This window comes from Glycine max, chromosome 19, assembly GCF_000004515.6.
Source record: "Glycine max cultivar Williams 82 chromosome 19, Glycine_max_v4.0, whole genome shotgun sequence".
Classification (NCBI taxonomy): Eukaryota; Viridiplantae; Streptophyta; class Magnoliopsida; order Fabales; family Fabaceae; genus Glycine; species Glycine max.
In genome coordinates, this window is record NC_038255.2 from 7,301,213 (window position 1) to 7,325,299 (window position 24,087).

A 24,087-nucleotide genomic window follows, 5' to 3' on the forward strand; every position below is an offset into this window, starting at 1 on the left:
CTAAACTATGAAATAAAAATCTAAAACTGTCAACATATCGAAATGCATTCATGATAAATATATTGAAGAACAATTGCAAGACTAATTTGGAGCATACCAGCTTGGCAATGTCATATGATAAATGATTTGATAAAAACATGAGAAAAAATTAAAGTATTTTTTTAAAATTGAGAAAACAAAATTAAACCCAAAAAATTAAAATTTTTTAAAAGTATTTAATCTTATGTTTATATATAATTATTTTTTAAAAAATGTATAAATGATGATTAAGATAAGCATGACAATGGAATTCCACGAGATTGTATGTTATTCGTTATTCTTATCCCCTAAGATCATCTCCATCCCCGTCCCATGTGCTTGACGACGATAACAACAAATATGGAAGAAAGAAAATGAATACTAATAACAATAATAATTATCATAGATACTTACCTAGTATAATTGTAACGGTGAAGAACTTATCTAATTAGAACCAAAACTAATATGATTGAAATATATAATATATTTTATAAAATAACACTATCTATTTAACTATAATGATATCAATCGTTATTCATATTTAAAATTTTATGAACAATGAAATACATATTTAATTTTATTGAGGTTATTGTTGTTAGATATGTTATTAGTATATTATTTACAAAAGTCTAAACTATGAGATTTGAAATGCATTCATGATAAATATATTGAAGAACAATTGTTAAGACTAATTTGGAGCATAAGCTTGACAATGTCATATGATAAATGATTTAATAAAAACATGAGAACAAATCAAAGTATTTTTGAAAAATTTAGAAAACAAAATTAAACCAAAAAAATAAAAATAAAAGTATTTAATCTTATGTTTATATAGAATTATTAAAAAAATGTATAAATGTTGGTTAAGACAAACATGACAATAAAGAACCATGAGATTGAATGTTATTACTTATTCTTGTTAGCTAGCTAACATCGTCTCCATCCCGATATTAATAACACTAATAAATATAGAAGATAGATCATGAATATTAATAACACTAATAATTATCATAGATACTTAGATAGAATAATTGTAACTGTGTAGAACTTAGTAAATCATGTAAGAAATTTATTCATATACTAATAATTTTATTTTCCTAAAAAAAATTTAAAAAATTATTATTAATATTTTTTTCTTTTTTATCATCCAATACTTGCATATCTTTAAACATAAAAAAGATGAAAAGATGTTGTTTAATTGAAATTCTTTATTGTGACGAGGTCTTTCGAATTGAATTCAATTTTTTCTTAAAACGGCGATACTATAACTCTAATAATAATCTTCTCTTCTGTTTTAACTCTAGATCTCCGTGTGTTTTTTTTTATATATAATAAATAAAATAATCCAATTATTATTATTATCGAAAATAAAAAAAAATATTCTTTGTTATTTCTCAATGTGTGCAAGGAAGAGCATTTTTTTGTGTGTCGTGTAGTCTCTTCTTTTCATAGGAAGGATTTTTGTATCGCCTAACTTTCTCTAACTCTATGAACTAAATGATGATTAGGGGGAGAACGTTACGTTTACATGCATAAATAAATACAGCAAATTGTAAATAATTAAAATATCAACCATTTGAAGGCTAATTGGAGGTGGCACTTGGCATGTTCTGTGGTGAATGGTGACGGCTGAAAACATTTGAATGTCATGACAAATTATGATTTATGACATGACACTATGGAATGTTCAATTATCTTGTTCTCGTGTGGGATGGAGTTAGATTGTCATTTTCTTTGGAAGACAAATTAATAAATTTATACTTAGGTAAATAATACTTGTAATTTCTATATTTTTTTTTTATTCAATATTTATAAATTTAGATTCAGATTTGTTACTCACATTTTAATTAGTTTGATTTTTTTTATTATATACTTGTTTAATAATTTAATAAAATATAAAAGGTTATTATAAAAGATAATATTAATGATAAAAGCAATAAAATTAATTAAAAATAGAATATAAAATTTTAACAAAAATATATTTAAAAGTAGTTTAAATTCTGGTTCTAAAGTATTATAAATAAAATTCTTCAACATAATTAAAGAGATTAATAAATATATACTAATAGTGTATTGTCAACTAATAAAATGAAGCCTTATAATGTAAATTATTATTATATATGTGTGCTAAATATAATCAACTCAAATCCTAAAGGAAAGAAGGAAGTAATACTACTATGTAGTGTATTATAATACTCTTTATGTTCCATTTTATATGGCATTGGTTTTGCCATAGATGTGTAGTGCTGCATTGTATAATTTCTTAATAAAAAATTTTATTTTTTGATTAATTATATTTTTCTCATTTATTATACAACAACAAATACTACAAATAAGGATACTCCATGAAAAAAATATTTAATATTTCACTGGTTTTATAAAATAATAATTACTGTGACTTGAAACAGTTTTTTTAAATGTTCATATAATAAAAAACAAAAACAAAAGATAGAGTTTACTAATTAATATTAAATTCAATAGTGAAGAAAGAGACAGTACCACAGTCAGAACAATTAAATCAACTTCAAAATCAAAATGGCTTCAACCATTTGTGAAGTAATGAATCCACAAACTGCCTTATTCACAATTACTCAACAACACAAGAAAATGAGCCAATAGAATGTTCAAGACTTCTCATGCCTCATAAGGATATCCAAGTGCCACAATATGATTTCAAAGAGGTCTTGGAAAAGTCCCATTCTCCCTCTGTTCATTCCACCTTTCAACCTGCCACAGTTTAAGTCCACACAAAATTTAAAATTGAGAAATGCTAACCCACCTATTGGACATTACTGAATCAAAAAAATATTTCAATACAATATGTCCTGGTCGTTTGACTTTGACTTAGTGATACTGTAGTATTGCAAAGTGGTTAGTAAGTAACGTCCTTCATGTGGTATAACACCAATCTTTCAATTTTGTGACAAAATAAGATACATGATTTGCTTTTTGCACAAGCAGGCAATATATATTAGCAATTCTAAGAATGCCCAGACATTAACTAGAAGAGCAGGCATTTTGATGACTAAACAATGTATGTCAGGCAACCCTTGCTTAGGAAAAGGACCAGTGCAGAATCTACACACATAGAGGTGGGAATAGGCCAGGCCGGCTTACAGGGGCCTACGACCTGGCCTACATAAAGTCTGGTCTGGATTAACCTATTTAGTAAAAAGGTTAGGCTCGAACTTTTTTAAAAGCCTATTAAATTAAATAGATCAGGCTTAAGTTTATTAAAAGGCCTTATAAGCCTGATAGGTCGGCCTATATATATATATATATATATATATATATATATATATATATATATATATATATATATATATACTTATATTATTTTTTTGGATACCAATATATATGTGTCATTGCATTGAATAGAACACACGGTATAATTAATATATTTTTTTTAAACTTGCAGACTTTAATTACACACACACTATTGCTCCATAACTTTCATTCCTATAATCAAGTAAGACTTTAATTACAATTTAAGTGGTGTGAGTCATGTATTGAATGTCGTTTCATTCGTTTTACCAGTTTTAAGAGATTCAGTTCATTCCCTTTATATTCCTCAGTATTTTTATTGACCTATTTTGCTATTACGTTTCTCTCTATTGAAGTAAAATAGAATAGAAAACACAACTAACAAAAATTGCAGAGCAAACAAAAATCGTATCCTTTTCACTTCAAGCTTTGATAGAGGTAAAACTTCAAAACCTTGCCATTTTTTCTTTCATCTTCTTATTCCTTTAACAAGTTTCATTATGATTCTTGATTTAGGTATGTTCAGGTTGGTTTTTTGTTACTTGGTGATATATGATTTCTATCAATACTTTTTTGCATGTCATTATAACTATTATATTTAGATAGATTTTTCATTACAAAGGCAATGTAGTTTTGGGACATTAATATGCAAACCCTGATGTTGAGGATTCTATTGCAACTGATATCATGGTTCACGAATGAGGTTCTCTTTTGTAATAGTTAATATGTTGATTTGATAGACTTGGATGATGCTACCTCAAATATGAGGTTCTCTTTTGTTTTGGATTATTTTATATCATCTGGTTTTAGTTTATATTATTAATATATGGCAAAATTGCAAAATTGGTCTCCCACTTTATCTCTAGTTTCGGATTTGGTCCCCCAGTTTTTTTAATTCACGAATTTGGTCCCCTATTTTGTAAAATCGTGCAATATTGATCCTCCGGGCCACAATTGGACGTTGACTGCTAGCAAGTGACGTTGACTGCCACGTGTCATGTTCTTATTGGATGATGACTACCACGTGTCATGTTCTAATTGGATGTCAATTCCATGAAAGACGAAATACATTATTGTTTTCATTGACCAATCAAAACATGACACGTGGCAGTCATCATCCAATAAGATTGTGACATGTGTCAGTCAACATTCCTTTGTAACAAAGGTCCAATTGTGGCCTGGGGGACCAACATTGCACGATTTTATAAAATAGGGGAATCAAATTCGTGAATTAAAAAACTGGGGGACCAAATCCGAAATTGGAGATAAAGTGGGGGACCAATTTTACAATTTTGCCTTAATATATTTGTAGGACTACCAACTAAATTAACGTTAGATAAAAAATTAAGCCAAATTATATATTAAGGCCTTGTTTAGCCTATTACAGAAGATGTGTTATTTTTTTTGGTAAAAAAAAACTATCAGAGGAATATTAAAAGTTTAATGTGGAGAAGGCTTTTAAAATGGCTATCAGGCCACGCTAGGCTTTTAAAAAGGTCAGGTCGATCCAAAATAAAAGCCTTTGATAGGCTATAGGCCAGGCTCAGGCCTGAAAAATTCATCGTAGGCTAGGCTCAGACCTTTTAAAGCTTGGTCTGGTCTGGTCTATTCCCACCCCTATACATATATATAAAATATGCATATATTCCCACCAAAGTTTGCAACATTTAAAGTAAGGATGCAGAAGCACACCTAAGGCAATGGCTACACAGTATTAAACTAAATAACTTAAAATGACTGACTGTAAAATGAGTGAATGCCAAGAATACATACCTAAACCAATGGCATCAGAACCCTTCATAATTTTCAGCCTTTTGCAAGTGTTAACAAAGGTAGAATTTGCAGTTGAGTGTATGAAGGATGCAAACTAGTAGGGCAAAGCAAAAATCTCATCCCATTAGTCATTTAGTTCATTTTTTTGGTACAAACGCAAAATAATTTGCATGAACGCTTGATGTCAACATAGAAAAGCACATTAACACAAGCCAACAGGTAATATAGCTGAATTAGACTTAAATATCCCATTCAGCTGCAAGAACCATGGCCATGATCAAATGTATGTATTGATGAAAAAGCATAGCCATGATCAAATGTTGGTGTCTGCTATAAACATGTTCTTTAGTCTAATATAGCTCATACATCAAATGTTAATTCTTAATATTCTGATAAAAAAATTGTATCTTTCATTCTAAAAAAATGGAGATTAACACCTCACAACAGAGGAAAACCACCGTAATCCCTCAGATGGAAAAATAATAAACAGAGTTAAAAGTATGAAAAACAAAGATACATTACAGACTCTGGGCAGTATGTGTATGCTAGCCCAACCAAAAGACACCAAATCCTCAATCAACCATTACAAATTCACATATATTGTCACTTCACCCAACCAATTTCAGTTATCCCATTACTGGGATCAAGATCTCTGGTGAATGGATTAGCCAAGGAACTAAAATTGAGTTTCTACCTACCAGATGTGCCTTGTTCAGAAGACCTGCACATTAAAAATAGAAATGAAAAATTAGATAATAAAATATATTATTGGTAGGGTACTTACTGCACCCACACCGAAATGGAGTACATCAATAAATAGTAATTTCACAGAGGAAAAATAAGTGCATACTAATGAAGATTACTGCCAGAAAAAGACAATGTTAAGATATATAAATCAAAATCAATCATGCACTTTGTCCAGATAGCTTAGGCTTTTACTATGATTAGTTCCTTAACACGCACCTTGTAAATTAAAGGAAGAAAAGAAACTTAGCTGTTAATATTTCTTCAATACATATTTAAAATATAGTCAAGTTGATTGATTGATTAACTTCAACACACACGGTTAGAAAATTAAAATAAAATAAAATAAATAAACAAGAAGAAAATGCAAAGTCTTGAATTAAATAACAAAATAACAGTAACAAAATAACTTTAATTGGCAGAACATGAATCAACAACCCACTATATCATACAATTAGCACAAAGAAAAAATAAATTAGGGGAAGAAATAATTAGTCTGGGTTGAAGCGCGCAAACGTTATCCTTAGAGAGAAAATGCCTCCACTGCATTGGTAGGAAAATTTCATTGCGCTTCTTTCCCAAGATACGACAATATGTTGGTTCTGATCGTGTGCAGCGAAAGGATCCCCGCACCTTCTGAATACCAATGTTCTTGCTCTCAAAAATAAGTTTTTATAAGAGAAGGAAGAGAAAATCTTAGGGAGTAAGAAATCAAATTGTTGTTTTGCTGGTGTGTTTTATAGAGAGGAGGAAAGAGATATATATAGGCATAGACCCCTTATGCAAAAACAAAAAATCTAACTTTTGGAAAGCAACTTACAGATATCAAAACAAACGTAACGTAACAACTTATAGATATCCAAACAAACGTAACAAATTGCATTGACTCATTAAAACAAAATCTTAGAAAGATAGAAAATCTAATTTTATGTAACAAATTCTAAAATAAATATTTTATATTATAAAATAGAATTAATATAAATAATATATATTTATAAATTTTAAATTATAAAACAAATATTTAATAACATAACACACATTCTTTGCCCCAATATTTTATCTTCCTTACTAAAGGAAATGTTAATAGTTATACCTATAATATAATAAACAATGACAACATGATTTCTGTCAGACCCTAATTTCGTCTGGGGACTATCATGCATTGATGTTTTGATTCTCGCCAGCCGAACCGCGTTGTTCGACACCAATTACTGCACAAGACGAAAGATCGTTCAATGTTTTGATCAAGAATGCGAAAGATACAAAAAAAAAAGAGGGGCAAAAAGGTCTTTTTACTGAGTTTTCTGGACCCTAGCTTGCCCAGGCAAGCCTCTGGCTAGCCTGGGCCCTCAGAAGACATCAGGCTGAAGGAACCAGCTCGCCTGGGCTAGTTGCAACTCGCTTGGGCGAGCCAGTTACTTCAGGAGTAAGTCTCAGCTCGTCTGGGAGAGCTGCCATGGTCCCAAGTGCCTTCTTTTCTGTAAATAGGCGTAAAGGGAAGCTGAGGAAGGGGTTCCAGCATTCAGCATTGAGAGAAATATTGAAGAAAAAGAAGAAATAAGAGAAAATGAAGTCGAGGCATTATCGAATCGCGACTGTGATCAACCTCTATATTGTTCTTCGTTCGGTGTTCTTCGTATGACCATCGGTTAGTTTTGCTTTTAAGATTTGAATGTGATCTATGCACCCTTAGGGATCCTCTTTGTTGTTTTGTGCATATTCATCTCCTCCTTCTATAATCGGTAATCTCTTTTCTTTTGTAAAGTTTAAACTTAACCGATCATTAGCGTCGTAAAGTTGTCTTTTAGAGGGATTGAAAGTTAACAAATATAACCAAGATAAAATCAACGCATAACTGAATTTCTCCTGTCGGAGTCACTTGAGATCGTTCAAAGGTCCAACGCCTTAACGACCCTTTTTGTTATTGTAAAGAATCTTTCAAAAGCATAAAAACAATTTGACACACAAACTTTCTCACTTTAAAGAACTATGTTGATCTGAATTTCCCATCGCACTTGAGGATACGTAGGAGCAAGGGCACCCCCCTGTCGACCCCAAAAAGTAAAAAAAATATAAAAAAAGAAAATTACACAATTTTGAAGTCATGTTTTGCACACTCGGTCAAGGGTTGTTGCCCCTTGTGACGAGCGCGTGGGGTGTTAATACCTTCCTCATGCGTAAAAATCTCCCGAATCCTTATTTTCAAAATTCGCAGACCTTTCTTTTTTATTTTTCTAACGTTTTCCTCGAATAAACATTGGTGGCGACTCCCACGCATTTTCCTTTTTTGGAAGACACACCTTTGGCTTTTCGCCCGCACTCCCATCATAGAGTAGGTTGCAACAATTTCTAATTCATTAATCACAGTCTATGGAACAACTGTGTACGTTGACAACAGAGTTAGCAATGTCAATGCAAAAAACATGATATTAAAAATATAAAAACCTCAGCTAGTTAATGTGATGCATACCTTGTATTTCATGTCTTGACATTTGACACCAATCACAGCGTGATATCCTATTGTGTTATTGCTTCCAATAACAGTACATCCAGGATGATCATCACCAACAAAAGCACCACTGTTCAAAACAAATACTATTCAACAAAGCAAATCCTTAAGAGAAAACAGTGATATTAAGTCTGAACTCAAAACTCACATCATCAACGTGCAATTGTCCCCTAACTCTGTACTTACAAAAAGATGGCTTCCGGGATATAGTTGACAATCATTCCCCAGCTTTGCAGAGGAGCTAACAAAACAAAAGGGACCAATCGAAACACCCTAAGCATAAAATGGTTGATGAATGTAGAACATTATTAGCTCCACTTGACAATTTGAACTGATATTTATGTGAAGACTGCATCTTAGCATTGCTCAATATAATAAGAAATAAAGTGTAATACATATTAGAAATACACATTTAAGTGTGGAGAACAGACACCAAGTAAAGTTCTACCTGCTTCATTGAATATATTATTGGTATAGTACTTACTGAGGCAACCGCAGAAACCGAGTGATTTTACTTTGATGAATATCAGCTTCTTGAGCATAGACTTCACTTAAACTCCCTAATTGAACTTTATATTTGTTGTCTAGAAATATAGAAATACATGTGAACAATCGGTGGAACACATTCATGATGTAGATATGATAGGGCCTCTACTGCTCCAATAGCAATAATGATTTTTTCTTCTTGTGATAATGTACCTCTCTTGAAATTAGGCCTTAAACAATTGTTTTAATGCATTAAAAGACTCCCCTCGCCCCCTGCCAAATATTTGCATCTCAGGTCACAGTTCTTCAACATTAAAAGAAAGTTATTTTATTGGAAAAAATAAAAAACATTCAAAATCTATAACTACTTAACAACAACATCACAACAGTAGGCAAAACCAAGTTCAAGCATACAGCTGCATGACACTTTAAAAAACATCTCAATGAATGGCAACAACAAATAACTTACACTATCACCAACATAATTAATCCCGTGCATTGTCGATATGGAAGGCGAAGCTTCATCCTTAATAATAGAAGAGCGAATTCAGTTATTAGTAACTAATAGAGTGAATATTAAACACAACAACAACTACAAAAACGTTACCTAATGTTGTAAGGTTGGAAGCTTTGAAATAAAAAACTTCATTAATTCATCATCATCATCAAATAACTGAGACACCGAATGGCGTGTATTCCTACGGACAACCTTAAATTTGAATGCTAGTGTTTTGCCCAGAACACGATCAAGTTCTTCTAATATATCTCTTGCATCAAATACTCCATCCTAGGTAATTAGATTTATGGAGCCATTGATTTTAAGCATACCACAACAATACTATCCATGCAAAATGAATACAACAGCAAACTATGTGTATTCTTTACCTCATCAATCATTTTCTACTTAATCTCATCTGCAGTCTCTTTTATCAGCGCATAACATTCTCAATCCCACAGTGTAAAAATTGTAGACTCATTAGGTTGACCAACTCTGACATCCACACGAAACCTATGACACAAATTAGTGCATCAACAACTATGCAAATACGTAACAAAATTAATTCGAAGCAGGTTGTTATTTCACCATGAAACAGCATGCAACTTACTTTGCAACTGTACTTGCACTCATATTACCACACCTAACACATACAAATGACGAACCCTCTCCATCAGCTTTTTGTTACATTTGGGACACCCATCATAAATCCACCCATTTGCTACCAACAACTTGCTTATAGTAGCCATAGTGACGCACATACACTCCTACAACAAAAATGATTATTTGTAAAAATGAACTACAATATTTCAAGCCTAATAAATGCATCAAATATTAACTCAAACCTTTTTCAATTGGCTAAGTTGATCAAAGCATTTCACTTGGGCATTATAGAGAAACCGATCCACAATAGAATACATAAAAGATCCTGAAATTTGACTGCCTATTTGGGTACACGGAACTGTTGTTACCTGTGTCGGATCAATTCTAAAATAGGTAAACATATGTCCACATGATGAATAAATTTAAAATATTCACAACTAAATGACAACATAGATTGAAGTATCATGAATGCAGTGACAAACTGATCCTTGAACTCCAGAATTTCTTTCATGTCAGTATTCACAAAAATTTGAGAACCATACATTGAATTCTATATTGTTATTGGATAAGTGCCTATACAAAATGAAAGAAGTTTACATTAGTTAAAAATCAAATGTATATTTACAAAAATTCACTTACAATGAAACAACAACCTTTTGCTTCTATGATTTTAGCCAGACTGAGCAACAACACCACAGGACCAGAAACATGCCTATCAAAACAATCCTTAAACTCCAGAGCCAGTGACTCCCACAAAGTACAACTCATCATACTTCCACTATGTCACATTAAAAAGGAATTATTCATGCAGCTAACATTTGAAATTGACTCCAATTTCTGTTTTTGTAAACAATAATGAATATCATCCATTCTTCATAGTAAACACAACTTTCTTTGGCTTGCCGTGCAGATTCCACTGCCAAATCTCAACAACCTCACCAATAACATCTTCAAACAAAACCCATTGTTAAACAAAACCCATCATTAGACAGACCAACCACACAAACATTTAAAGTTGTTCAATAAGCACATATTTTAAAAATGTACCTATCAAAAAGTCAGTGATGACTGATGATTAAGCCACTTACAATGTCATCAAACGTTGTAAAATTGAACATTGTTTTAGGTATTTCTGGTATTTCGTGAGTTGTGACTTTAGTTGCTTTTACAAAATTTATTTTAAATCCATGACATGTTGCTTTATAATGACCACTATTTTTTTCAACTTCAAAGTTCTAGATAACATATGTGTGACCAACATCAAAATTAGCATTGTTGAGTTGAACATCAACATTCCTCATTTGTGCTAGAATTTTATCACCCTAGACAATCAACATGAGCAGTGGCATTTTTTAAAAGATTTGCTATAAACAACAATCAACAACCAATACATACAACATATCTAGGAAAAATCAGTTAACTTGACCTTCTTGTCAACTAAAATTAGCTCAACAACACACTTAGGCGATCTTGGTATGGTCCATATGTTAATCACTCGAACAACAATCTTTCAATTTTCCTTTTTGTCATCTATTTCAGCTATCGAGGTCAACCTTCAAAACAAGGTTACACAAATACACAAATTACAGTTATTCCAAACAAAATATGGATGAAAATTGAAAAACCAGAACTTAAAGGAACTGCTATAAAATCCATACAAGTTGCCATTAAACTTTCAACACTAACTGCAAAAATTCCAAGTATCCAAAAACATGATGTTCATAAAGACATTAAACATCCATTAGGCTAAATGAAATCATATACAGAGCAATACACACTTACGAAACAGAATGAGTTGTTAATGTGACAGTGGTAGAAGCTTCCTACAGCACAAAACGAAAATGCACAATAGACCAAATGTTACTACAGTTGGTATGGCAATAATATAGTAAACACACAACAACTAAAAAATAAGCGTCGTAACCTTGTTGAGCAACCATCGTTCAACAACCTTTAAGAATAAATGTGGTAGAAGCAAAGGAGGAAGATGAGCGCGCGTAGATGAAACCTGTTACTTTCAAATTGGAATTTTAAACATGTGGTAGAAGCCTTAGGTCACCTAGTAGCTCTAGAACCTACTGAGAAGAAAGCTATCAGATTTCAAAATTAGAATTTGAAACAAACCACAAAATGAAGGAAAGAAGCAGAGGAGGAAGATGAACGCGCGTAGATGAGCATTGAGATTGGCCGATGTGACCTCGGAGGTCTGTTGTCTAGCGTTGTAGGAGCCTAGGCTATGCATTTCAAAAAAAATCGAAGGATTAGCATGAAACAGTGGAGGGATTGAAGCAGAATGGAAGCAAGGGAGCGAGGAACGCATGCGGTGAAATAAAAAATAGCAAAAAAAGTGAGAGAGCGACACATGGCAAGCTTGGTTGTTCTTTTATTACTAACAACTAGTGGAGTGCCCGTGCGATGCACGAGTCGGTATTTTACTGTAAGCGAAATAAATACTATTTGTCAGGGTGTTGTTTGTATCATTCGACTGTAAGTGACATAAATAATATTTGTCAGGGTGCTGTTTGTATAATTTCTGTAAGTGACATAAATACTATTTGTCAGGGTGCTGTTTGTATATAACATAAAGATAATTTGTATCAAGATTTGATTGTGTTGAAAACATTTTAAAATTGATTTAAATTATATAAAAGAAACATAGGAAATAAATTAAAAAATATTGTGGTTTTGCCAGAAATTTTTTATTTTAGATGTATTTTATTGTGAAGAGGGACTCACTATTAGAAAATACACTTTCAACATCGGTTATTTAGAACATTCTACATCGTCAATGTTAACATCGGTTTTGGAGAACCGATGTTAACATATATATGACAACATCGGTTCTCTAAATACCCAATGTTAATATACAAGAGTTGACATCGGTTATCTACACATAACCGATGTTAAAATACAAACGCTAACATCGGTTATACACAAATAACCGATGTTAATATACAAATGTTAACATCGGTTTTCTATTACAACCGATGTTAAGGTTCATATCGACATCGATTTTTGTAAATAACCGATGTTGTTTATGATATTAACATCGGTTTTTGTTAATAACCGATGTTGTTTTCAAGTATTTTTTTTATATATACTTTCTGTTTTTACAATAAACCCAAAATTGTACCTGTCAAATGCAATTTCAGGCCCAATTCACAGCAAATAACCATTTTATTCTGCTTTCAAGCAGTTTTAATGATAATAAATATCAAATAATTGATTTATCATAAAGAACAATCATCAAATGAATTCAATGTTCATGTTACATAGAAAATGTAAAAAATGTTAAACCAAAGTAAACTAAAGCTAAAGATAATGTCCCTAAATCCTAGGCCTGATCTCTAACTCGGAGATAAAACTGTGCCCACTGAATCCGCAATGCTTTTAATCTTTCTGGCTCCAATGGTCTTGCATCATTAAAATACTGCATGATGAAATAAATCATAATAAGTTAATAATGTAATACAAATTATAAATAAATCGATTTTGTTTGAAATAAACTTACCGCTTCCCAATTATTCCTAAAAGTTCCTAAAATGATGGTGGACATCCAATGCATCACATAGTAGCCGCACTCTCCAAAATAATCCTGAGACTGGGACTGGGACTCTCCAACACGCAATGCAACAACTCAAAGTCAAAACTCAAAACAAATCACTTGGGGAAAATTTGAGAATTCAAATGACCTAAGCCTTCGAGTTCGAGTACTTAATGAATATTAGGTATCAAACTAAAAGAGTATTTAAAAAAGTCAGAAACTAAAACAATTATTAATACTTACTATCTCAAGGACTAATATGAGGATCTACTGATAGGTGTTATCTTCAAGCATAAATAAGAGTATAAGTGACAATAGGTTAACCAGTGAACATGGTCAACCTAATGTAATCCAAAATTTCTGTTCTGCCAAATGCTCCAAACAGCTGCAAACCAAACAATATACCAGATGTATGCTTTTTTTCCTAGAGCAATTAATCAAGCCCTTGAATTGGAGAAAATGACTTGTGGTATTCACATGCTTACATGCCTCCATACCCCATGTTCTCCATAAATATGCAGAGTTTTCACATTCTAAGAATAAAATGACTTGTTTAGATGTTATTCCTTCTGGTTCGAGTAATAATAACCATGACAATTCTCTCCATGTTTTCTTTGATATTGATTTTCTTTTTTGCAGAAAACAAAGAGGAGAACGAGCAACAGTTTGAAGGTTGTACATTCAGGAACTAAAGAATTCAAAATAGCTAGTAATAAGAAGGATTTGTTTTTGGGATTTTCTGAGCACCAAGAGCGGCTACGCAAAGAAGCTTGCACTTGAGAAGGGGAAGGGATATTTGCAGCTAATGAACAACTTTTCTTAACTATATGTCCTTCAGATTTTACTGTTTCTTTTGGCTAATATGTAAAGATAAATAGTATAAGGCTATGGCTTATGGACATGGTCTTTTTTAGCCCTAACCATGTTAGAAGTAAATATAGAACGTGTTTTTACGCCATAGCCTTATACTATCTATATTTACATATTAGCAAAAAGAAACAGTAAAATCTGAAGGACAAATAGTTAAGAAAGTTGTTCATTAGCTGCAAATATCCTTCCCTCCTCAAGTGCAAGCTTCTTGCGTAGCCGCTCTTGGTGCTCAGAAAATCCCAAAAACAAATCCCTCTTATTACTAGCTATTTTGAATTCTTTAGTTCCTGAATGTACAACCTTCAAATTGTTGATTGTTCCCCTCTTTGTTTTCTGCAAAAAATAAAATAAAAAAAAGTACCTCAGCAAAAGATAGTTTATACTATAATTAAGGGTCAGCACTAGATGTACTGAAGTGTACAACATATAGCATAGGCAGTGAGAAACACTGCCCAAATAAGACTGAATACAATGACAGGATATGTCAGCCCCCCCTAGGAAAATTCCTACCTCAAATTAGACAACCAGTGATTAAAGTAGGTATTAAAATCCTTCTCCATACACCTTAGCCAAGACCAAGTATGGAATAATGTCTCGTCCATGACTTTTTTGGGAATGAAGAGCTGGTTATTGAAGACCATGTTGTTTCTGTGCTTCCAAATGGTCATAGACAGTGCTATCCATAGTGCTTCCCATCTTTTGTATGTGCTTCTTTGCGCATTGCAGTGTGAGAACTACAAGAAATGATTCTTTGGTTCTATGGGGAGCACACAAAATGGTGGTATTACAGCTACTAAAATCTAGAATTTAAAGAAGGATCTGAATGCTTTGGAGGCTGGAGTAAATGGTTCAAACATATCTCAAGCTGAAATGGAGCTTAAAAAATCTTTGCAGGAACAGCTGTGGACAGCAGCTATAACTTATGAATCCATGATGAGGCAAAAATCTAGAGTGAAGTGGATAAGAGAAGGGGATACAAATTCAGCTTATTTTCACAGATTGATTAATCATAGAAGGAGGGTAAATGCTTTTCAAGGTTTATTCATGGAGTCCTTGTGGTTAAATTTCTGGTTAAATTTGGTTACCAATCTTATGATGGCCTTTGGTTAAATTTCTGGTTATATGTATTGGGGTCCTTGTGGTGGGTTTTGTTTGCTTTTTGGAAGGTGGCACTTTTGTGTCTTGTATCTGTTATTTTCAGTACCTCGGTACTGTTCTGTTTATTAATAATATACATATTTTTGCCTTCCAAAAAAAAAAAAGTAGCATGGTAATAGGCAACTTAATTGAAAATCTCATAATTATATTTTACTTACACTAAAAGCTAAGGAGGGCTGAATGGTCTGATGAGAAAAGCTAAGGAGGAGAATATGTACAAGGCATATCAAGTGGGATCCAATAAAGTGGAAATCAGTCTTTTACAGTTTGCAGATGATACTATCTTTTTGGGGGAAGCGAACATGGAGAATGTCAAAACAATTAAGGTTGTCCTAAGGTCCTTTGAACTTGCATCTGGCCTTAAAATTAATTTTGCCAAGAGCACTTTTGGAGCTTTTGGTCAAACTGACCTTTGGAAGTAGCAAGCAGCCACCTACTTGAATTGCCAGTTGCTGGTTCTTCCTTTCAATTACCTGGGAATACCCATTGGAGAAAACCCAAGGAGATGTACTATGTGGGATCCTATCATCCACAAATGCGAGAGAAAGCTAGCTAAGTGGAAACAGAGAAATATATCCTTTGGGAGGAGGATTCATTAGCAGAGAAGTACCCTAGACTTTATTCAATCTCATTGCAGCAACATCAACTCATTAGATCCATGGGAATGTATCAAGACATGGGGTGGGAGTGGAACTTTGCTTGGAGAAGAGCCTTGTTTGACAATGAGATCACCTCAGCGGCTAACTTTCTCAAAGATATTACATAAATTAAAATCCAGCAACAGGTTTCAGATACTTGGGAGTGGTCTGCAGATCGTGAGGGACAATATTCAACTCGCAGTGCCTATGATTTGATAGGAGAAGAAGCAACAGATAGCAGTCAGGAGGAATATTTTGAGAAGCTTTGGAGGATAAAGGTTCCAGCTAGGTTTCTGGTGTTTGCGTGGAGATTATTAAGAGATAGGCTGCCGACAAGAAAAAACTTGCAGAGAAGACAGATTCAACTCACAGATTCACTTTGTCCTCTCTGCAAAACCCAACAAGAGGATGCATCACATCTTTTCTTTCACTGCAGCAAAGTTCAACCCATATGGTGGGAAACCATGTCATGGCTGCAAGTTAAGGGTGCTTTTCCATTAAGCCCACAGCAGCACTTCCTTCATCATTTGGGTGTTCAACCTCCTGGTGTAAGAAATAATAGATGGCATTGTTGGTGGCTAGCTTTAACCTGGTCCATTTGGAAACTTAGGAATAGTATAGTCTTCTCTAATGCGAATTTTGATGCTAATAAGCTGTTTGAAGAAGCCATATTCCTTCTATGGTCTTGGCTTAGGGGTTTTGAGAAGGATTTCACAGTGCATTTCAATCACTGGTCAAGTAATCTACCACAAAGTTTTATGTATCAGCAGGGGATTGCATAGTTATGAGATTTATACATGTAAATTCATATGCATTTTGTATCCATAGCTTGGTTCCCCCTCAGAATATCAATGTCTGATTGTGGAACCATTTATATGGATCTTCTTTGTATTATAAGTACCTCTAGTACTTCTTTCAATATATATTATTTATTATAAGTACCTCTGGTACTTCTTTAATATATATTATTTGTAGACAATAAAAAACTGCTAAGATTAACAGTTTATCATGGCTGAAAATGCATAACTCTTAGTGAACGTGACCCTAAGCAGCCAAATAAACATGCCCTAATAAATGCCTAGGATAAATCCAGTTTTATATTAAATTCAAATGTTCAAAAACATAAACTAATAGAACAAAGGCTTCACAAAAGGAATGTACCTACAAAGATAACAACACCATCAACAAACACCTAGCTTTTCTTTTATTCCAGTTACCTATCAACAGACTAATAGGCAAGAACAAAATACTAAACATTTATTTAATTAAATCTAATAAAAAATTTACTTCAATAACATTATTTAACAAAATACTTGCAGGGTAGGGGTGTCTTCTAAGAACTGGAGGGAGCTTTATCTATACTTAAGCATTACTTGCTCAAGAAACAAAAAATATGTTCAAACAACAACAGTCAAGCCCCCTCTGTTAGACAGTAAAATGTTAAAGCAATTGCAAGCAATTTCAAGACCCCCGTGGATCCATCTACAGAAATCATGGTTCATTCTCTGTTATAGTGCAAACAGAATAAAACGTTACTAAAAATCATGCAACATTACTTATTACTACCCAGAAAAAATAAAATAGGTCAAATGAAGTATACAAGTTAGTGTTACCTTGATCAAGAGAACCCAGCAACACACGCACGTCAGTGGAGCCTGTAGAATCGCAAACAAAAACCTTTTGTTTATTATCCGATGCCACTCTCAATTCGGGTCAAACCACTCACAAGGAAACTTAGCATAAACGAATTTGACCTACGTACCTCACGGAGAAAGCTTTGACCTTTGAGCAGCGACGAGTGTTTCAGCACCCTAGTAGCAACAGTGTATGTAGGGTTTTCTTTGACCCAAGACAATGTGGGTTCTGTGGGGTTCCAACGACGACAATATGGGTTTTCCGGCACTGTAGGGGATTCTGTGGGTTCCAGCGAGGACAATGTGGGTTTTCCGACAGTGTAGGGGGTTCTGTGGCTTCGACCGACGACAATGTGGGTGTCAAGGGAGCGGTTTCCAGCAGATTTCAAGCGGGAGGAGAAAGAGGAGCGATTTCAGGCAGGAGGATGACAAAGAGAAGAGGGAGGGCAAGGTTTTCGAGCGCGCGCGGCTTGTGAAATCTCAATTTTTTTAACTTATAAATATAACAACATCGGTTTTTAATGGATAACCGATGTTAACTGAATATAGTTAACATCGGTTTTGTAAAAACCGATGTTAACATCAAATACATTACATCGGTTTTTTAACAAACCGATGTTAAAATCAACTCCTTAACATCGGCTTCCTCAAAACCGATGTTAACTCTATTAACTTAACATCGGTTTTGCCCAAACCGATGTTACCATATTCATCTTAACATCATGTTAACATCGGTTTTTTAAATAACCGATGTTAACATGAATTAGTTAACATCGGTTTTTCTAAAACCGATGTTAAGTAACTCCATTTAATTATAAAAATGTCATCGCGCTTTCGTTAACATCGGTTTTAGCTATAACCGATGTTAATTGGACGATGTAGAAAGCTTTTTTTTTTAATAGTGACTAAATCTTCATAATTAATAGACATATGAAAGTAATAAGTTTTTTTGTAAAATAATTTTGTAGTGTTTGTTTTAAAAAATATTTAGTGGGCATATGAAAGTAATATTTTTATTATAAAAGATAATTTACACTTATAAAAAAATAATGTTTTAGTCTTTGTTTTAAAAAATGTTTCAGTATATAAAAATAATTTGTTGTTATGTTAAATAATTTTGTAATCTCTATAAATAATATTATTTAAAAATAACCTTTTCTTATCCTAAATAAATTTTAATCTAATTCAGCAAAAGAAAATAATTATAATCATGTATAAAAAAAATAATGTTTTAGAACAATTTTAGTTATGTATGATTACGGAACACAAAGTTAATGCTCTTTGTAATTTAAAGTTAAAAAACTATTCTAGCAATTTGAATGTAAAAAAATATGCAGCTTAAATTAATTTAAACATATAGCATTTTAATAGTTAAAAATTGCTAAACTTAAATGCAATTTTGTTTTTTAATTTTATTTAATCTACAATTTGATCTCTTTATTTTATAATTAAAACATTTGATTATTCTATTTTTAAAAATTCACAACTATGATCTCTTTATTGCAAAATATAAATATTTGGTTTTTATATCTTTAAAAATCCACAATTTTTGTTTAATCTTTAATTTTTTGTATATTTTATTTCTTTTTTTTACTCTGTGTTGTTGTTTTTCAAATGCAGGACGGGAATGAAAGAATCCATTGCTTATGTTACTATTGGCTCTCTTATTTAGTGAAGAAGGGTAATTTGGTGGGAAACGAAAACGCAAAACACAAAGGTTAGGAAAAAACAAAAAACTTTTCCCCATAACTTTAAAAAACTAAAATGTTCAATAATTAGAAGCAAAAATATTGAAAGGTCACAGCATGGTGGGATAAGTTTTTTTTTCTGATCAAGTAAATTTGAAAACAGAACATGGATATTACATGGTCTGTAAAACATAAGCACTGGAATAAGCAACAAATAAATATGAGATGAGCATAGCAGGGAATGTGTAAGATGAGCAGAGTAGACAACAATATCCCTCCATCAACAATGTTTAGTTTACTAAACAATAAATTTGTAGTAGTACAGCAGTTATAAATTACTAATATAGCAGATTAAATAAAACAGACTCATTTCATTCAAATTCAAACCATGAAAACTCAAAACTCACTAATACATTCCTTAACAATGTCATATGACAAAACAAAATTTGAAAGCCAAAATTTATGTGGAATACATCTCAACTGCATCAGAAATATACTCCATGTGTAGGATGTTTAACTCTGGCAGAAAACAAAATAAAAATGTTTTTATGAACCAATACTGATGTGTAAAAGAGAAATAAAATTTAAGCTAATGTGCAAAATAAAAAAAGATTAAACATTTATGATATATCTGATGTTCAAAGTCAAATAAGTAAATAAGAAAGAGACCATGTAATTGACAAAATGTTCATAAAAGACAAAAAGATAGAAAAATCAAAGTACATAAGCTAACTCTAATACTCCCAATTCTTTCTCCGACGGATGACAATTTCCCATATTTTATCAATGATCCTGTAATAGAAGGAGACTTCATCACCGTGGGAGAAATCATTATCTGCAAGGAATTGATACCATGGTTGGACAACATATTTGCGCCTAACTCCACCATCAACCACCACAACATTCCACTGTAATGGAGGTTCAAATCTCCTGAGAATGGTCATGTGTTGACCGCAGGCATTTACATGTGTCATGGCACAATTAGGGAGTCTCTGCATGGGAAAAAATAGCATGATATATAAGCATGAATTAATAAGCAACATTGAAGAGGTTTTCATTGTTACCAGTGGTCCTAGTGCACCAAGAATTGATTGTGTGATTTCAAGTGCCCAAATATGTTGTCTTGACATAACTTCTGGCCTTCCGCAAGTCTGGCATTCCAGTGAGGGAACGAAATAAAGATCAAACATGGATTTGTTGTTGCATGCCAAGAATTTAATGATCACAGATTCATAAATTGATAAATCTTTTCTGAATTCTTTTAGCCCTTTCGCAAAGTAGACTTTTGTCCGATGCTGCCTTAGCCTGATTTGGTATATTGTTCCATCATATCTAAAGTTGACAAACTCAGGGTATTCTGGTGCCCATTGTTGGTGGTAAAAAGTGGGCACTTCTATAATGTCCTGCAAATATTATAGCAAGAAAGCAAATATGAAACAACATGAAGAATAAAAACAATTAGTATGTAACATTACCATATCATTGTGGAATACTGCAGTGAACTGTAGGATTAATGGATTAGTGTGAGTTGGATATTCAATCTGCAGTGAGAGGAAATGCAAAAATGAAAATCAAGTATGGCACTGAAATAGGAACGTCTAAAATATGTGGAGAATGACAACAACATATTAAAATGAATAAAAGTTGTATGTACATTGTTTGTGACATAAAGGTTTCATTTTGCAGCATTCCTACTGTTGTAAATGTGCCTTTAATCTTTTGGATCAAACTTTTAGGGTGATACTCATGCCAAACTTAACAGGATGTTGACATAAAGTATCTTTTAACTGGAATGTAGATTAACAATCAAATAACAAAGGAAATTGTGTATTCGTTGTCTGCTGGTAAAAAATAAACAAAACAATCTTTATAATAGTTGACAATAGTAATGAGTCAAAATATATTTGTGCATGCATTCAAAACATAAAGGCTTGGTTCCATAGCTAGATCAAAATAGCAGGAGACAAAGAAAAGGTAGGTATGACAAAGGTCACGCATTTTTTTAGGCTGAACAGTCGAAAGCAATATACATAAAAACCAAATAAAAAATTTAAATAACAAAAAAAAATAAAAAATTACATGCAAGGGGGCGAGATTGAAAAGGAAGTAAAATACAAAACAAAAAGCTAAGCCAGCAGGAAGCAAAACAAAAACCCATGTGAATGGAGTGAATGGAGTGAGAACGAGAATAGAAGAGAATAAGAAATGGAAAAAATGCAAGAGAGAAAGAGCGGACGGAGTAGAAATGGAAAAAAGCTAGGAAAACAGAGAATGAACAATGTTCAAAATATTTTGAGAGAGTAAGCGAGTAATTGGTTTCACATGCACCTTGCTTGTAGTTGTTGATGAATCAGAACTGGTGCTTGTCTTGGTTGAGTCAGTCGATAACTCTGAAGGCATTCTCTGAGTTGTTATAGTATTTTTTGTTCAAGGAATGAACATTGAATATCTGCTGAAGAATAAATGTTGAAGTGACACAGTGGTTGGTGAAAATGTGTAAGGGACAGAATACGAAGAGGTTTGAGAATTGTGGAGCATTCAATGGAGTATGGCAAGATTGGAGGTGGAGAGTCATCTGAATCATTGTGACTGATTTTTATTTATTTTTTGTTTACTGAATGTCCACAACCAATATTGATATTTATAAAAATGCAATGAAACAAATATATGAGCAAAAAATAATCAGCATGTATTTAATATGATAGGTGTTAACAAAGTAATTATGCTATATATTATATATTATATATATAATAAAATAAATAAATAATCTGAGAAGACTAATTTTTTGGTATGAAGCAAAGATTTTTTACCAAATTAGATGGTTTTTAATAACTAATTCAAATAAATAATAATGTAATGTAATGGTGGATGCAGACATAAAAATCCTAGATTTGGTTTTAAAAATCACAACCTTAGATGTTTAAAAAGCGTAGAAGACAGACCCAAGATTCTGGGCTGTAAAAAACCATATTTTAAAAATTAACCAATGATACATATATAAACCGAAAATGCAAGGCAAGGTGTAGAAGCTCCAGCAGCATTTCCTTTTTGTAATTAATTAATAATTCATTTATTTCCCAAAAAAATCCCTCCTAGTGTCAGGTGTTGCAACAACGTTTTCCCTTGTCTCCTCTTTATCTCTCTCATGAAATTACGTTACCACTTTTTTTTCTGATCTTTCTTTTTGTCTGTCACAACCTTTTCTCTCTTTAGAAAAAATGAGGAGTGAGAGAAAGGGATCAGAAGAGAATGGGAATGGGAAAGGGTGAACGGAGTCAGAATGAAGATGGAATGGCAATGGGAAAAGAAGAGATGGGAAAACCCGGGCAGGACACGTGGAGGGAGGGGCAAAATAATGGGAAGAGGAAAAGAAATAAAAGCAAACACAGGCATAACACTTGGATTGAAGCGGGAAAAATCATAAAACCCCAAAAAAGACAAAAGCCAAAACTTTTTGATGAATATGAAAAATTTTAATCATGAACCAAAAAATCAAACCTGCACTCGTGGAGTTTCCAAGTGTGCATAAAATAGAGGCAAACTAAAAACATTTAAGCTTTTGCACTGTAAAAAATAAAGAAACAAAGAAAACATAGACAACAAAAACAAATCAAAATTAGAAAAAAAGAAATGGGAAAAAAATAGATAAAAATGGAACCTTTAATAATTAAATGTTAATGTTAATAAATTGACAATGATTACGACAAAAATAAATAGAAAATTAAAGCTGATTTGAATAATATGGTAAAATTGATAGTGTAATATTTGAAAAAAACCTTTCCATTAATAGGTACTTGCCAATTAATTTTGTCCAATAAAAAATAATAAACTCTCCAATCTTTCTTTTCTCACTTCAATCCACCTGTGATTTTTTTTTTTATTTTGCTCAGTGCTTACACCTTCCTCACATGCTGATGTTTTTTTCCAGTACCACCAAGCCACACGTATCACTTTCTAATTGTCAGATATAAAAATAGAGTGATGATGACCCTATTTTGATTGATGGAGAAATTTTTATGTTACTTTGTTTTGACAGTTTAAAGTTGTAATTTAATCATTATGATTTCCAGGTAATGCATTTTATTGTTTATAATTTGCTGAAAAACGTAAATTGAAAACACATTTTTTACATTAGTTACACTGAGTTATTTAACATTAGTAATTTTATTCATTTCACTTTTGTATGAAATTTTTTTTTCATTAAAAGTATGATATGATCTTTTTATTTTGATAATAACGAAGTTACGAAAATTGATTTCACTATTATAAACCCGATTTATGAAGGAAAGGCACATATAGTGAAGAGTATTTTGTTTATCACACTTTGTTCTTTCTCTATTTTAATTTATAGCAAATTCGTGATTTTGGAAGTAAAAGGAGCTTGCAATCAACTTTAAATATTATAATGTCAATTTAAAAATGAAACAAAAACGTTAGGAAAATTGAAAAAATCCTTTCCATTAATAGGTACTTTTGCCAATTAATTTTTGCCAATCAATTTTAAATATTTTGTTGGAGTATGAAAATGGTCATGATCTTCAAATTAATGAGACTATTCCGTTAGGATATGAAGATGATGATAATATTATGTTACTTAGTGTAATATTTGGAAAAAAACCTTTCCATTGATAGGTACTTGCCAATTAATTTTTGCCAATTAAT